We start from the raw sequence: 18,794 nt of genomic DNA, 5'->3' as shown, positions 1-18,794 counted from the left end.
TCATAAATTATTTTCAAATTTAAAATTTGCCTACTGTATTTATGTGATGTACAAGTACTCCTGCAAGATAGTCTTCTTGGATTCTGACATCCTATAATAGTATTTTCAAGCCACTAAACTTAGGCTTACATTATGAATTATAAGCTTATAAGTTAGATAACATAAACATTTTCCTCTGACAAGTGAACCATTAAACCTATAGCCTAATATGAAACAAAAAAGCCAAGCTGAGTGGCTTGGACAGTTGAGACACTAACTTTCTGGCCCCAACTTGGCAAGTTCGATCCTGGCTTAGTTCGGTGGTATTTGAAGGTGCTCAAATACGTCAGCCTCATGTTGGTAGATTTACAGGCACGTAAAAGAACTCCTGCGGGACTAAATTCCTGCGCCTCGGTGTCTCCGAAAACCATAAAAAAGTAGTTAGTGGGACATAAAGCCAATAACGTTATTATTTATGAAATGAAAAATATGAAAATATAGAATTCATGAAAAACAATAATCAAGAAGTGGAACGCTCTGATAAAGGCTTAAAAGGAAAATACTGTCAAGTTTCATCCTAACTACACATAATGATTCAATGGTAGGGGCCTAAATAAAATATTTCCCTAATTAAACATAACCTTATTACATTTTTAGTTAGGTCTATATGAAATTAGAGTTTTTATAACTTATTATTTTCAACACTCACAGAAAAGAATTACGATTCTCATCATATTTCCGAATTTATGAAGCTTCATTCTCTTGCAAAGCTGCTAAAATGTTCGTAGATAAATTAACCAAAACAGGCAAACATTAGAAAACTGAATAAACAAACTCTGCTTTGTTTCTGTAAATGAGATACAATATCTATATTATACACAGCCATTAACAATTAAAGACAGAAACTACTAACTCGAAATATTTTGGTATGTTCCACTATTTATCTCATCCCCATAATATAAACATAAACATTGACACACTCCACTGTTTACACTGGAACAGAAAACATAACGGCATCAGGAATGTTCAGTACAGCCAACAGTAAGCCAACATTCGAAGTTAAATCCCTACCGAAATGACCGAAATTCCCTAGGTAGAACGTGAAAATACAGGCTTCTTACCGTTTCCCAGTTTATTGGAAACTATTCTTTTCAAGGACTTAAAGTAGTGAGATTAGTCCAGATTTCGAGATACAGTTATTCTCATATACCGGTACGTACCGTACTAAAACAATACCGCAAAAAGGTGCCGGGGAGACATGCAAACCAGAAATTACGACGTGTGGTGACCAGGACGGTGCTGCACGGGTTTCATACCAAATTGTGCATAAATAAAAAGTATAACATCCCTAGCAGTGATTGTGTGTGTGAACATTGTAATGAACGCTGTGAACGCTACCATATTCTAAGTTGTAAATTACGATCAAAAAGTATCTGTGAAAATTCGAGTTTGTAATGCAAAATGTTTGCGCACTTAATAAATATAAGGGGTACGATGCGCAAAGGTATCACCGAGATATCACTATAAAATTTGTCACAAATGGAACCTAGCAATTGCTTTTACACATATCAAGTGAAAAATTCCTGGCACATTAGGAAATATTTCATTTTTGGAGTATATTATGTATGCGTACTTTACCACTTTACAAGTACATTTGGTGTTACGCTCACAGTGACACACGTATGTCTTTTGTCTCACACGTTGAACATTTTCGTGTGTAATGTCTTTGTTCGCTGAAGTTCTTTGATCACGACGAGTTGTGGACTTGTGCCCTAACTGATTCATTAAGTTATTTATTGGTCCAGGGATCATGCTACTTCGGCAATAGCTTAAGGTCTTGTAATTTGACAATAACCTGTTCATTTGCCTCATCGAAAAATGAATACTGTTCACCTCCATTTTGCTTTTTGAACTAGCCGCTCTACTCATAATGGACAAAGATAATGAGAATCCACAGACATAGCACTCGCATTCCTCGGTGCTAGCCCTGGACCTCAAGAAAAGAACAAAAGACGGCATCAGCAGCGGAATACGACATAAACCAGTCCTGTCTACAAGCCTTAAGTATGTTTTCATATTTCTCAAATAACGACGGTATTTCTTAATGTGCCAGGAATTTTTCACTTGATATGTGTAAAAGCAATTGTTATGTTCCATTTGTGACAAATTTTATAGTGATATCTCGGTGATACCTTTGCGCATCATACCCAATATAAGAAGGAGCCGGTGGGACATCGGATGGAACTCCACGGTCATTGACATGGAGAAGGATGCAAATGCCATGTAGGCCTATGTTAAAGGTTTTGTCCACTCAATTAACACCTAAACGCCAACTGGAAATATGGTGTGACAACTTTATTGGATAAAATAATAACGGAATGGTACTGCTGATAAAAATGTATCTGGTGGTTAGAGGATACTTCTATTCCATTGAACTGAAATTTCTGGTCTCCGGACATTCATATACACCTTCTGATCGCGACTTTGACGTTACTGAGAAACGAAGATGGGTTTGCAAGGGCATATTACCTGAAGAAATTCAGAACGTAGTGAGAACAACACGACTTCAACATCCATTTTGGCTGGCGACAATGGAAAATACATTCTGAATTCTTCGTAGCAGCTGATGAATTTATAAACACACTGCAGATCACTAACAAATCGTGGATCAAAGCAACAGTGAGATTTACCAAAAATTAAAACGAAGAAATCCTTCAGTGAAATGGAAGAATGAGAGGATCATGCTACCTTCAAGAAGGGAAAATGGCAGAATTCAGGAGCATAGAGGCCTTCAGAAACGACACACAGATAATATTCATAAGCGACTGCAAGAAAAAAGACTTATTGGCGATGCCGGATTACACGGATGCACAATATCATGTCTTCTACAAGGAAATCTATTCTTCCTAATTTTGTAATGTTGAGGATAATAATTATCCTTATTACGTTTAATACAAATTATTGATACTATTATTATTACTAGTTCTAAACACAAAACAACACTGATTCGCGCATGCAAAATACACAAATAAAGCATTTTTGAGATCCCAACTACGTTTTTCCTTTCTCCTGAAAATTTAATTTTTGGCACTTGCACCCTTTTTCGTGTCAAGTCTTCAATTATAGTTTGCAATGTGGTTTGGAAGTTTGTACTTCTCTGCCATGACTGTCTCTGAACAGAAAAGTTGCTTGTGATGAGAATGGGGTATTTTTTTCATAATTGTCGTCAATCTGCACAGTAGCTAGATATTGTTGAGGCTCTAAAATATATCTCGAAAAGGAATCGTCAGCTAAGGAAAATGATGGTGACTGGTGATGTGGAGTATGTATTATTCTCTATTTCTTCTAGAAATGTGGTAAAGTCATCAAAGATGATAAGTACTCCATCCATTTACATGAAATGCAGTTGAAAATATAAGTTAAGCGGTGTAGAATCGTCCTTCAAACATGACAAAGCGTGAAGTCATGTGTCACAAGAATCCATGCAAATAAGCTTCTTACACTACGACCTCTTAAAACAGTAATCACCATCACCAATTCACCATGTCCATCAATCTTACATTATGAGACTCTTCCTTATCCATCATACCAACTAGACCTCTTGTCTAACAAACTACCACTTTCTAAAACATTTAGATCTTCGCTGACGGAGTAACAGTTCAACAACAACAACAACAACGCAGCTGTCAAAAATATTTTCGAGGAATTTCTTACATCCAGACAGAGGGACTTATACAAAACGGGCGTGAATGAACATAATTGCTTCGTAGGGAGAAACGTATTGGATACAGGCCAATTATGATTAATAAAGTTCAGGGTAGGTACGGTACCCGTCATTTGAAATTTCAACAACAATTCCAACGTGCTAATGCATGGTAGAATGTATGTTGGGATTTCGTGAACAACCACCTCATGTACTGTGCTTTCTGTACGCTTATTGTAGAATCTTTGAGTCTACGCGACCATCATGTCCGAAATGGAGTGATGTGTGTAACTGGGGCTGAAGGGTCACGTTTAATTCAACGATCAACGATGGCGATGATGTATTAGGAGAGGGCTAGGAGGAATAAGAAAGCGACCGCGGCCTTAATTAAGGCACAGCACCAGCATTTACTAGTGTGAAAATGGGAAACCACAGAAAGCCGTCTTCAGGGCTGCTGACAGTAGGATTCGAACCCACCATCTCCCGAATGCAAGCCGACAACTACGTTACCCAAACCTTACAGCCACTCACTCGCTAGTTGAAAATTATCTTGAAACACGTGAACTTCGGTGACTACAAACTTCCCTTTCAACCGGTCACGCTACGTATGTTTAGTGCTTGTGTTCTGTTTTTAGATATAAAATATCGTACCTTTTAAAAATACTTTTTTTAAGGAGCGTGGAACATGGTTTAAGTAACATCATAGTTTTTTTTTTTTTAATTATATCATTAGGTAATATAGACTTCTGTTAATTAATTAATGTCCTCCTAGGAATATTAAATTCTTCTGTTGCTTTTCGCTAAGACATCCCTTTGTTCCTAATGGCTGCTAGGCCAAAGACTCCAGGCTATAATCACAGCATCCCAAACTTCCTGCAATTCCACTATATTTCTGGGTCATTTCTACAAAGCTGAAACAGATTGTATACTCTGTTTACACCACATTGTGGTGCCTAACTAGAACTAACATGCGTAAAACATCCAAAAATGGTGCAAAGTATCCCTAAGATAATGACATTTGTAGCATAGGAAACTATGAATGTGTCAAAAATTAATTATTCCGCCTCTGTGGGTTACTGTGATTAGCTGCCACCCCCGAAGGGCCGGATTCGATTCCCAGCTCTGCCACGAAATTTGACAAGTAGTACGAGGTCCATTCAGTCTCGGGAGGTCAACTGAGTAGAGGGGGATTCGATTCCCACCTCAGCCATCCTCGAAGTGGTTTTCAGTGGTTTTCTAATTCTAACCCTACTTAAGGCCACGGCCGCTTCCTTCTCTGTTGTTATAGAGGATGGTTACCTAGTTTTACTTCATCTTAAAACAATCATCACCACCACTCTCTTCCTTGTCTATCTCTTCCAGTCTTCCAATCCCCCATCGCATAGCAGGTGAGACCGCCTGAGCGAGGTACTGGTCCTCCTCCCCAGTTCATACCCCGACCCAAAGTCTCACGCTCCAGGACACTGCCCTTGAAGCGGTAGAGGTGGGATATAGTTGGGGACAAAACATGACGGCCTCCGTTCCTAGAAGCCAGCTGGAAGCCAGTAGTCAATCAGACCATGCACCCTGCTGAGTTAACGAGTTTTAAGTGACCTTGTTTGTTTTGGAGAGGCTGTCAAACCACTTTCTTCCTCACTCTCTGTAGTATTTACCCTTTCTTCGTGTAGAGTGCAGTAGCCGATTTGGCAACTCTGGCTGCAGTAGAGGTAGTAAATCCTATAAGTCGCTAATAGACACCGAGCTGCCGCTGGAAAGTAGTGGTGTGAGGCGAGGTCGTCATGATTTGTCCCCAACTATACCTCGCTGAGTCCGAGGGAAAAACCAACCCTGGTGGGCAATGGCGTAGCCAAGAGGAGACCCTGGGGGAGGGGGGGCGGCCCACCCCAAAATGTTTCCAGAAACTAGAGCGAGGATCAGCCGTTGTTTAACGTACGATAGAAACAACTTAAAAACTTACGCCGAAATGTTAAATTAACGTAGCGACGAAGAATCTACTAGCAAGGCTCAGTAGGGCCATACATAATACTCAATTTTTGTACTGCTTGAATGAAAGGAAAACCACTTAGGATGTGATGCGCGGAGATATTTCTCTGTAGAGGCCTCAGTATTGGGAATATACCCGTGTGTTGACAAATGTCAAGAGATGAGGAAAAGGGCAATTAGCAAGGGATTACTCAATAGGGGGCCGGAACGTGACCACCGAGATAACGGGGGCCACGGCCATAAACAGTTGCAAGCTTACTACATCGTATCAGCTTTTTCACATAGGTTCCAGGAAATAACAATATCCTAGGAATCCTGGAGTTGTACCGTGGTTAAAAGATGTTCTGTGTTTAAGTTGCAGCGTTGGGAAGACTGTGACAGGATTGTGAGCTGCAAGTTAGTTCCTCATTTTGTGCCATATAAGTAAGTTTTTTTGAAGAGGGACCGTTTTGTCACTGAGAAGCCAAAACTATGTACATCCTCGGTAAGTTATGAAAAAGTTTTTTTTATTCTCACAGTAGCAAGACAATCGCGGATGCGTGCCTAAGTGCGATAGCTAGGCCTATATATTTTGTCAAATGCCCGGGGACTAATTGGAACCTCAAATGACACCATCAAAAGTGCGGGTAACTATTCTGTATTTGGCAGGCGTGAAAACTCTGTTCCAATGGTACTATCTTCTCATCAGGACGGCTCAGGCTTGAATCGCAGTCGATGCATGGAACATTTTTAAAATGGAAAGTCACGTTCTATTGATTCGGATTCTACTTAAAACACTAGATCCCGTGCCTTACCTTTCTTTAGTACTTTTGAGCCATAACCGCATCATTTATGGTGATGTATTTTGAGTATCCGACCATTCTTCGGGCTTACCTTGTACCTTAAATGGTGAGTGGATGCAGTGGCATTACAACAAAATAATAATACAATTTTTCTTTGGAAGGGGTTTGACGATGGGAAAGGAAAGGACTATGAGGAGGAAGGAAGCGGTCGTGGTCTTAAGGCGACACTACGGAGATAAAAATATATTTTTACCTAAAGCATGGATTTTCACGAAACTTTGTGGGATTGTCACCTACATAAAAGTAGAAGAATAGCAATAGCTAGACCTATAAGTAACGCAATAACACCCCCATCTTATTAGAAACTGAGCATAAAATAGCATAAGTAAAGAGAAAATACAATTCTGGTTGAATGTGTACTGGTGTTATCACGAACGTTTTTTCATGTACAATTAAATTTTTTCCAAAATATTTTTTCTTTAGAAATATTTAATTCCATTTTCTTCATGAAATTTAATTAAAATGTTAATGTAAATTCGTAATTAGTTAGATAATACTTCTTTTAAAAGCACTACATATCGATTTTTCTGTACATAATTTATATAAGAAGATATATCGTACTAAATATTGTGTAATTTTTACGTTCTAAAATTTTGGACTTAAAAATCCCTACTACTTGAAAAATTCTGCAATAAAAAATTCCGTACACAAGTTAGTGTCGGGAATCGAATGCAGGATGCCTTCAGTCCAATTCTAAAATAAGGAGACCTAAAAATAAACAGCCGGCCCCGCGGTGAAGGGGTAGCGTGCCTGCCTCTTAACGGAGGCCCCGGGTTCGATCCCCGGCCAGGTCAGGGATTTTTACCTGGATCTGAGGGCTGGTTCGAAGTACACCCAGCCCACGTGCTTATAACTGAGGAGCTATCTGACGGTGAGATGGCGGCCCCGGTCTAGAAAGCCAAGAATAACGGCGGAGAGGATTCGTCGCGCTGACCACACGACAACTCGTAATCTGCAGGCCCTCGGGCTGTTACAACATGGAGTTTGGTTATAAAAGTAAACAGAGAAGGAAGCGACATCCCTAGTTCTTCCGTCCGGTCTCGTGCATTTAGGGCAGTTGGAAAACGTACGTCTTAATAAATGCTCCTCATAAAACCTTTGCAAAAATACTAACTGCATCTATTTATAACGATAATCACAAACGCCTCCTTTTCATGTGGTTCAGTTGGTTGAGTCGCTGTCCTTCTGAGTCCGAGTTCTCAGGTTCAAATCCAGGCTTGGGTCGGTGGTCCTTAAAACGGTGTTTATTTGTACACTGACTGACAGAGCAAATGCAACACCAAGAAGGAGTGGTTCGAAAGAGATGAAAGTTGGGGAAAAAAACAGAGACGGCACGGACGAATAATTGATAATTATTTCAAACCGATATGCAGGTTACACAATGCGCACGGCATCGACTCAGTAGGATGTAGGACCACCGCGAGCGGCGATGCTCGCAGAAACACGTCGAGGTACAGAGTCAACAAGAGTGCGGATGGTGTCCTGAGGGATGGTTCTCCATTCTCTGTCAACCATTTGCCACAGTTGGTCGTCCGTACGAGGCTGGGGCAGAGTTTGCGAACGGCGTCCAATGAGATCCCACACGTGTTCGATTGGTGAGAGATCCGGAGAGTACGCTGGCCACGGAAGCATCTGTACACCTCGTAGAGCCTGTTGGGAGATGCAAGCAGTGTGTGGGCGGGCATTATCCTGCTGAAACAGAGCATTGGGCAGCCCCTGAAGGTACGGGAGTGCCACCGGCCACAGCACATGCTGCACGTAGCGGTGGGCATTTAACGTGCCTTGAATACGCACTAGAGGTGACGTGGAATCATATGCAATAGCGCCCCAAACCATGATGCCGCGTTGTCTAGCGGTAGGGCGCTCCACAGTTACTGCCGGATTTGACCTTTCTCCACGCCGACGCCACACTCGTCTGCGGTGACTATCACTGACAGAACAGAAGCGTGACTCATCGGAGAACACGACGTTCCGCCATTCCCTCATCCAAGTCGCTCTAGCCCGGCACCATGCCAGGCGTGCACGTCTATGCTGTGGAGTCAATGGTAGTCTTCTGAGCGGACGCCGGGAGTGCAGGCCTCCTCCAACCAATCGACGGGAAATTGTTCTGGTCGATATTGGAACAGCCAGGGTGTCTTGCACATGCTGAAGAATGGCGGTTGACGTGGCGTGCGGGGCTGCCACCGCTTGGCGGCGGATGCGCCGATCCTCGCGTGCTGACGTCACTCGGGCTGCGCCTGGAACCCTCGCACGTGCCACATGTCCCTGCGCCAACCATCTTCGCCACAGGCGCTGCACCGTGGACACATCCCTATGGGTATCGGCTGCGATTTGACGAAGCGACCAACCTGCCCTTCTCAGCCCGATCACCATACCCCTCGTAAAGTCGTCTGTCTGCTGGAAATGCCTCCGTTGACGGCGGCCTGGCATTCTTAGCTATACACGTGTCCTGTGGCACACGACAACACGTTCTACAATGACTGTCGGCTGAGAAATCACGGTACGAAGTGGGGCATTCGCCAACGCCGTGTCCCATTTATCGTTCGCTACGTGCGCAGCACAGCGGCGCATTTCACATCATGAGCATACCTCAGTGACGTCAGTCTACCCTGCAATTGGCATAAAGTTCTGACCACTCCTTCTTGGTGTTGCATTTGCTCTGTCAGTCAGTGTATAAAAAGTCACTTCTTTATAGCTTATCACATGACCATTATTGTAATAAAATGACCGTATTTATTGAATGGTCAGCGTGCTGGCCTTCGGTTCAGAGGGTCCCGGGTTCGATTCCCGACCGGGTCGGAAATTTTAACCTTCATTGGTTAATACCAATAGCCCGGGGGCTGGGTGTTTGTGCTGTCCCCAATATTCCTACAACTCACACACCACACATAACACTATCCTCCACCACAATAACACGCAGTTACCTACACATGGCCGATGCCGCCCACCCTCATCGAAGGGTATGCCTTACAAGGGTTGTACTCGGCTATAAACAGCCACACGAAATGATTATTACCATATTTATTCTCAACCATAATATTGCATCTTTACTCAAACTACTTATTCTTGCATTCATTCCACCTATACTCGGAATAAAAATTCTGCGTTATGTTGGGATTGGAATAACAGAGGCTGGCGGAAGAGGGGTGGGGGGGGTGGATGGCTGTTGTCCAAGGAATCAAGACATCCCAGGAGTTTTAACTAACGTACTTTTATTAAGCCATTTATATATAATGTATATTATTATTAGCTTCTGGAATCCACACGAATCCACCGCTCTTACTTGGATCCAAGGACACTCATTTCCTTTTTAGGTATTCTATACCACCTAAACTTTGGAAGTCTGAAAAACCTATCAAAATAAAATTCTGGATGAAGAACTATCTTAATGATCCCCCATCCCCCCCCTTACACCCACTCCAAACTGAAATCCTGCCTGCGCTACTGATTTGGTGTGCTGTTAGTGCAAGGCGAATAATTGGGGCTACTTTTTCGAGATGACAGAAAATGCAGAGAGTTACCAAGATGGTATTTTTACGCCGTTCTTTTATCAGTTAACGGAAGAAGCACGTGGGTGGTTTCAACAAGATTCAGCCCCTGCTCATACAGCAGAAGATTCCTTTCTTACAATCTCGGAAGTGTTTGCAGAAAGAGTGATGAGCAATGAGTGTGTGCCCGAATGCGCACAACTGTGTTGCCAAATATCGGGAAGTTGTTGGGGACCGTTGGCAAGGCGTTCTCTGTTGATGACGGTGACGGAGCACCCTACTGCAAACAATACAGATGCCATGTCAGGAAATTGGCGGCCTCGGAGGGGTTCCTTCAACTTCAGAAACAGATCGAAGTCACAAGGACTCATGTCTGGTGAGTACGGAGGGTGTTCCAAGACCCATTATGACCCACACGAAACCTCTTGACCCATTGTGCAACCATCCTATACGGTAAAGCACTCTCGCCACAAGCTTCACGTAATTCTTGATAACATTCTGATGCATTTTTGCCACGGACAACCTCGATTTTAATCTACGAACACTGATCACATTTTGAAAACACGCTTTAGAGCGGTGTAATCGACACTCTTCACTTCAACGCCACACAGCAACGACACTGCCAACTGGTTACTCTTTAAATCCACACTACACATCGACAAGAGTGTCACCTGACCGCTCCCATATCCTATTTGTGCATGTCCAATCTCCTGCACGTGTCTCGACTACGTTGCCACTACTTTATATACAGCCCTCGTACATCAGCCTCGTGTCCGTAGATTTACTGATACATAAACTAACTCTTGTAGGACAAAACCACAGTACCTCAGTGTCTCCAAAAACAGTAAAAATATTCAGTGGGATGTACAACAAAGAAAATTATTATTATTTTTATTAATAAAAAATAGATGTCCTATACTTCTACCAATGAAGGTACTAGTAAAGGTTATGAAATAAAAACACTCCGCAAGTCCCACAAGCCTAACACCGTCTAGGTCGTAAGAAAGCAACAGTTGGCCAAGAGAGATCGGATAGGAAAAATTAAATGGGTGGAGCTATCACAAATAAATGGAAACAATGGGTCCTGAGGTCACCAACTCTCGCCTTAAAGTAGAAATACCCTGAGGGGTTATCCTTTTTGTTCATCTATTCTAAAAGGAGATACGGTGGATTTTTTTCCACCAGCCCCAACCACAGGGGAAAGTTATTCCTTGGGAAACATCTAAATAGCATAATAGCTATCATAAATGACCTATATATAGATCATTCCATGTTAAGAAAACAGTAATATTCTTATGGACCTACAATAAGTCGAACATACGCCCCCTTCCTTAGATACTCATAATTCCTTGCGATTAAGGACTATTATAATGTAATTTATTTTGTATATGAAAGAAAGAAAGAGGAGGAGGCATTTTTGTGAACGTGAGTTATTAAAATGACTACTTAACATCCTCCGTTGTAATAAATAACTTACATTCGCAGGGAGGAAGACAATGGCGGCAACAACCATCGCTTTGTTGCTTTCATTTTCCGTCTGAGTTGCTCTGGTACATGTAACGCGTTATCCGTTACGCTTTGAATCGTCGGCGAGTTGTGTTAGGTGAGCAGATAAATACCTGCAATCTGGACAAAATTATTGTCCAGTCAGTGGTAATGATGTTCAGTACTGGAGGTAACTTGCCTTTAGATGTCTCACACCCAATGGCATTTAGGCTAGTGAGTTATGACAAAAAGCAATCCTTGTATAGCGCATGGAAACTCTTCTAGTGTTACGAGAAAAACTGAACAAACACATCAGTTTTAGCCATGTGTAAATATGGGCTGAATGGCATCACTTTTTTGTTCACCACCTGTACAGCATGCATGATGTATAGAGTATCCCAGAGGTTCTAAAACTCAATGAGTAACTCGGTGCCAGTATCCTTATTTAATGCAGTAGTATGAATTGTTTGCGTCAATCAGCAGGGCCTAACTTTACCCTGAAATTCCTGCGCTGTGCTACACATTACGAACCATTCTCCTCCTCCCTCCCCCACCACCCCCACCCCATTATGAGTCGAAGAATGTTGAATGTTGTAAAATGTATATTTGATTGTGAAGTTGTGTACTGTGTGTGTATTGATACATATTGTATATATACACTGCCCTTGACCTGATAATAAATATAGTTCAAAGACTGATTACAATGTATTTTCAATTGACCATCATACCCAGATATTTCCCGTCTAAGATCACTAACCTACTTATTACTTTTTATGCATAATATGTGTTTTTCTCGAAGCATGTACACTTGTTGTTTGTATGGCGTGTATTTTATTGCTTATCTAGGATGGTATACCCATTTACTCTCTGATCTCCTAAAGAAAAAATGTTGAAGAAGAATCAGGCCTAAAAATATTGCATTTTAATTTTGTCCAATATCCCTATGCAATTTTCAGTTTCAAATTGGTATTAAATTTCTGAAATGTATATTTCACCACAAATCACGTGAAGTTTGCAAGAGATCTTTTGCTCAACTGTTTAAAATTAGCTAAATTACTTGTATCTTGTCGTATGAACATGTACTGTACGTCAGTCATGCCTCTATGCTGTACAGTTAGTCGCACTTACATTCTGGTATTAAACCTCTAGTTCAATTGTTTGACCACACCATTGGCAGATGGTTTCCCTTCTATGCCTGGGCTACAGCTGTGTAAGTCCTAACATTTCCCCATCTCAATGTCACCAAAAATATATAGGCTATGTGTTAGTACTACGTTAAATCACTACCAGCAGTGGAAGGAATTGCCATCCCCTTCAAATGAAAAATATTGAGGAAGGGTAAATAATGGTGCAACAGTAGAGAATTATAATTATAAAAATAAATAAATATGTGAACTGGATTAAAGCCACTTATATATATTTAACAAAGCCAAGCCAAATTACATTGAATATCAGCATGTTTGCAGATGATGTTATCATTTGGACAACAACTCGTAACGGCCCAAATCAGTAAATGCTTCTTGAACACAGCATGAACCAGGCACTTATATAACTTAAAAACTACAGTAGACTGAAAATAACAATATAGAAATCAATACTACTAAAACGGTATATCAGTTTTTCTCCCTGAGACAATCATAATCCCACTTTCAGTCTAAAATTCAGTGATCAAGTACTACCTAAAAAAGTGAAAACACCAAGTACTTACGTATCATCATGGACAAGAAGCTGAACTGGACCAAACACATACAACATATGGAGGAGAAAGTAAACAAATGGATGAAATTGCTGAAGAGACTAACAGGAGCTACATGGGGGAGCACTCAAGAAACACTCATCAGAACTTAGAACACTTACATCAAACCTATTATAAAATATGGCAGTGAAGTACTTACTACAGCACCCCAATCAAACATTGATCGCCTTGAGAGGTGTCAGAATCATGCCCTATGAATCATAACAGGTGCAATAAAAACCACGCCTGTAACCGCCTTATAGTTGTATATCCACAACTTACCAACAGAAGAAGAGATGAAACAAGAAACAGCCGACACACATCGCAGCTTACAAAGACTACCCCGAATGACCTGGGCCAAAAAACCAGTTAGTAGCCCCAATCTTAAAACCCCAAAAAGATCCTTTGAGTCTTGCCAAAGAATATATTAATAAGAGCAATCTACAAATAAAACTTGAACCACTCTGTATGCCAGTCAACCCCATTGAATATATGCAAGTGACTTTCCTTGCTAGAAGAGGCCTGCAAGAAAGACTGTTCACCATATGATCTAAAACAACTGGCCCTCTGTACAATAGAAGAAAGATATCTGTCTAATCAATGGCTAAAAATATATACATATGGCTCACAGGACAAGGAAAACAGAACTGGGGCAGGAGTACCTTCATCTCTCTTCTCACTCCAAATAAAACAAATTTTGATGTCGAGATAAACGTAATTTCCCATGCACTACAACAGTTATTAGGCAGAAATTTTTTACCAAAAATTTGTTATCCTTACAGATTCAAAAGCAGCCATCCAAGCAGTCTCATCAAATAATAAGTCTCAAAATAAAGAACTGAAAGAAATTCTATGTATGATAAAAACCCTCCAAAGACTCCACAAACAGATCTCATTTTAGTGGATTTCTTCTCATGTTGGAATAACAGGTAATAAAGAGGCAGACAGATTAGCCAAAAAAGGTACCACACTACAACAACCTGCCAGTCAGACTGGTCAGCAAAAAGGATTCTGTAAAATACTATTAAAAACAGGCGATGGTGGTGTTATGCATGTATTTCTGGAGTACAGGTCTCCATGTATTTGAAAATTTGAAGCCGTCTGCCCAGTTGATGTTATTTGGGTGCAGCTCTATCTCTACATCAGTTGACAGAGGGTAGTGAATCAGTAACTTCCCTCCCAACCACCACAGCACAGTGCGACGATCCCTGAGTCCAGCTAGTGGGGGGGACCTTTGATAGTATCGTTGTGACCTCCATGTTCCTTTGAAGAATTTCTTGGCTCACTGTCCGAGGCAGGCCTTCACATGCTCCGATGAAGGCCAATGTAAGTTGGCGGAAAGCTCAGCTTTGTTTAAGTGGCTTTAACCCAGTTAGCATTTTTATTTATTTTGATACAATGAGCCACAAGAAACCTACATTCATGAATTATAATTACTAGCAAATACAGTAGAGACAATACACGACACTGAGCGAGATATCGAGGGACAGCTATTGGAGCTCACTCTAGCGGATAGACCTGAACGGTACTGATTCTGTCATAAGAGCACGTGTATTTTTGTGTGAAGTTTTTGGTGTTATTTATGCGTTTTCAGTGAGTTGACATAATTAAATAGTAGCGTGTGTCATTCCTTGATATCTCCTCTCAACATGAGGGGAAAGATATGTGCTGTGTTTGGCTGCAGTAATTACGAAGTAGAGAAAAATGCGCGCTCGTTCTTCAGGTTCCCTCGTGACAAGAACATGTACCGTAAGTAATATTGTGTTTGCATATATATTCTTCCAGTGACAGAGATTTTTATAGTAGGGCCTACTTCATAATCTTCTGACCTGCTCGACCCATGTTTTAACGGGCTTAAAATATAATACGCATATTCTATTGTATAGTGCAGCAGTTAACCTTCAATACCGATGTGTTGTTGTAGGTGTGATCTGTGGGTTTTGAAATGTCACAGAAGCGATTTGGATAAAGTGTACAAGAAAGAAGGGACGTTACGCTTGTATAAGAATTATAAGATCTGTTCAGATCATTTCCAGGCCAGCGACTTTAAAAATCCTCGACTATACAGCCAAGGGTATGTTACATTTTTACTCTAATTGTACGTAAATATTCCTCAAAGCATCACTATCGACAACATTTTCAAACTTTTCTTTCTTTTATCCCTCTTCTCAGATTAAAGCCGGGATTTTATAGATTTTCTTTCTGTTAGTAGGCTTCATGTTAAGAGGAAAATTGTCCAGCTATTAAATGTTAATTCATTGCATCATATGTGTAAGAAATGTGCCGATATTTTTATTGACAAATGTCTTAATGTGATGATACATTATTTTTAAATGAGGATAAAAGACAAATCCAACCGTAAGATTTCAGGCAGGTATGTTAAAGCTAAAAAAGTAATGCATAAATGAAAGATCAAGCCATTTCACAGCAGTCCATTTCACACCTTGTTTATATGTCTAATTTCAGTCTTTGAATAATAACCTTTTAAATAATTCTTCATTCATTTATCCAGAATTGCTTTAGCAACTTCGAAGTTAATATCTCAATACCACTTTCTTTCTAGACGTAATTGATTTATCCATTTCCGTATATACATTTCCATTGATATTTGAATTTAGCGCGATTTGTTCAGGTCAAGTCACTAGGAGCGCCACCGTCGAATTGTCTCCCATTTTAGCACGGCGAAATCCGTAAGTGTCGTGTATTGTCTCTACTGTATTTGTTACTAGTTATTCTACTTCTATAACAACTGCTGAAGACCAGTAAGAGGCAACACAAAATAAATAACATCTAATAGTAGTCTAACGGGCTTTGATGGCTGGGCAAAAGTAAAACTCTCAAACGGCATGTCTAACCTCTTTTGACGAAGGAATGGTGAAAAATTATTCACCATCTGATTGAAGTCTACCCTGGTGCTATAAACAGACACCTAAAGGTACTCTAACATCTTATGCTTCACTTCACTCAGAATATATACTGAAAAGGAGACAATAATTGAGCATTTCGCATAAATTAACCGTCATGGTTTTGATCGGTATTAAAGACAGCATTCATCACGACTCTGAATTGGCACCCACCTTCCGAGAGTTTTACCGAGTCAATAGTTTTAGAATCCAAGTAGTGTCCAACAGTACATCGAATACAGACCAAAAAAACCCACATATTTTCCCTATATGAGAGGTTTTTATGTATATATTGGCAGGGAGGACTAGAATTGATTTGGTTCTGATCGGTACAGTATGGTTCCCTGTATAATCAAATTTAGACAAAATATAACCACAATGCTATTTCCAGCTAAAAAGAGGAATTGTTAATACAAGGCTGTAAGAGAATATGAATTCATTAATTACAACTATGTCAGTTGTTTGCCTTTGCTGGCAAGATGTAGTGTTTACAGTGCACTATGTCTTCTGGTATGGGCTAGAATAAATTTGTTACTTTCATTGACCTGCCTCAGTCTTATCCTTGGCTTTGACAATATGAAAGTGGCTGAGGTGTGAGTGATGCTAGTAATGCCATTGCTTATGCAGCCAGTCCCTGTTATGAATGGTGTGAAAATATCGCTCATAGGGTCGGTTGGTGCACGCATTTCAGTGGGCTTGGCAGACTGATATGCATTCCTCATTTCCCTAGTATGCTTCTTCAGTGACACCTAGGCCATCTATGACAGCTAATGGTGGTCCTGATGAGGATCCAACCATCCTTCGGGCTGAATACCCAACAAACATGTCAGTTGTGGTATAGGCTAGTACGGTAATACTAATTTTATTTCACTGGTATAATTACTGGCTAATAGTTAAGTTCCTTGGTATTGGTAAACTGTTGATTTGGCGCGCAAAACATATATCTTTTTGGAATAATTATGCTTCATTTATTCTTTCAGGGAAGTGATTCTGACATTGTTTTGGATTATAATTGCATGTTAGTATTGTCTGGTGAATCTATGGATCCTTAATCAATATTGGGATCATATTTTGTTATAAATTTTGTGCCCTAAGTGGGAACCATCTTGTTTTGACTATAATTGTCCATAGATAATACTAAAAAGAAAGGTACTTGATTTATTTGTTTACAATCTAGCCCTAAGTGCCCGTAGTCTTATTTCAATTTACCGATTAAGGTCTGAGATATTGTAGTCGGTCTGGGTTTGTATCATCTGTAACTATTAAGATACTATTGTCAGACAGATTTATAGTGCTGTAACTGAAAGTAAAGAGTAAGTGAATAGGAAAGTTTACAATAATATCGGGTAAACATCAGTTACTCATCTAGGCATCTATAAAATGACTGGAAACAGAGAGCATGATGACCACTATCAGTGCAACATCTGTAGCAAGGAAGTTGGAGGTATTGAGAACACAGTGCAATGCGAAACTTGTGACAAATGGCAACACGTGGATTGCTGCGGCATATCTAAAGGTGAATGGGATATTATCAAACGAAGACACTGCAAACTAATATGGTTGTGCACAGAATGCAAGCCAGCTGTCTTGAGAAAAACACGCAACAAAGACAAACTAGAAAAGAGAACTGCAAGGTTGCAGGACATGCTACATAACATGGAAAAAACCATGGAAAATAAATTGGAGGAAATTAAAACCATGATACCAACGGAGATAAAAAGGCATATGGAAAATAAAAGGACATCATCTAGACAAATGACAATCAAACAGAAAGCTCCTCAGCCCCCCCGCCTCAGAGCAAGGAAGAGGAATAACACACAACCAGGAACGTCCCACAATGATAACCAATGAGCTTACACCATTGAAGGAGGCGATGCATGGCAAAGAAGAATTTCCAAATGACAACCAGAAATTAGCGGTTAAAGAATCAAGATATTTTATCATGAACAAAGAAGGAAGGGAACAAGAATCCGGAGACTACCGAATAGAAAATGAGAGTAACTGGAATATATACAAGAGGAAAAGGAGAGATAAAAGAGGAGAGAGGAAAACTGGGAGCGATCTTGAAAATATTCATGATGCAACCACCCAATGAAGCAGACCAATAACAGGAGCGAGAGAAGGCGATACCAAGATAAGGGCAGCAGAGTCAAACGCATGGTTATATGTAGGAAGACTGGAACCAAATACAACCACGGAAGACATATGCGAATATCTCAAGGAAAACGGTATAGATGGCAAGGTGTCCTGTGATACAGTTAGTGAGAGGCCAACCAGCACAGCATTTAAAATTGGAATTCCGTACAAAGACCTAGAACGAGTGCATGATAGTTCATTCTGGCCCGCCCGTGTAGTATGCCGGCATTTTCGGAAACCTTGTAAATTTTGTAGTACATAGCAATGACAGGGTTAGAGCCATGACTTGGAATGTAGAAGGACTGAGAGGTGCAAAGTAACATACTAGAGGAATTTGACATATGTGTACTAACATAAGTAACAAATGTACCAGGTTTCTACAACTATCATGTGTACACCAAACAACTCAAGGAAAGGGGATGGCCATCAGGAGGGGGATCAGTACTCGTTAAACCTCATCTAACCCCATGTAAACAACTGTTGAGAGATGAAAACATATTGATTTTACGAATGAAAATTTTAGTGATCATGGCAGTATAC

General features: G+C 40.5%; 1 long non-coding RNA gene across 2 annotated transcripts in view; it reads right to left on the bottom strand.

The window, feature by feature from the left end:
* Window positions 1-973, bottom strand: part of LOC136875586 (uncharacterized) — a 56,517-nt gene extending 55,544 nt beyond the window's left edge. Inside the window, exon 1 of one of the 2 annotated variants that reach the window (XR_010860480.2) lies at window positions 893-973. This is a non-coding gene — a long non-coding RNA (uncharacterized lncRNA). Of the gene's footprint in view, window positions 1-688; window positions 863-892 lie in introns of those variants that run through there. The other variant, XR_010860481.2, reaches the window with a different exon arrangement.
* Window positions 974-18,794: the final 17,821 nt, after the last annotated feature.

This window comes from Anabrus simplex, chromosome 6 (genome assembly GCF_040414725.1).
Source record: "Anabrus simplex isolate iqAnaSimp1 chromosome 6, ASM4041472v1, whole genome shotgun sequence".
Classification (NCBI taxonomy): Eukaryota; Metazoa; Arthropoda; class Insecta; order Orthoptera; family Tettigoniidae; genus Anabrus; species Anabrus simplex.
Note: the sequence above shows the minus strand (reverse complement) of the source record. Positions and strands in the feature narration are given on the sequence as shown.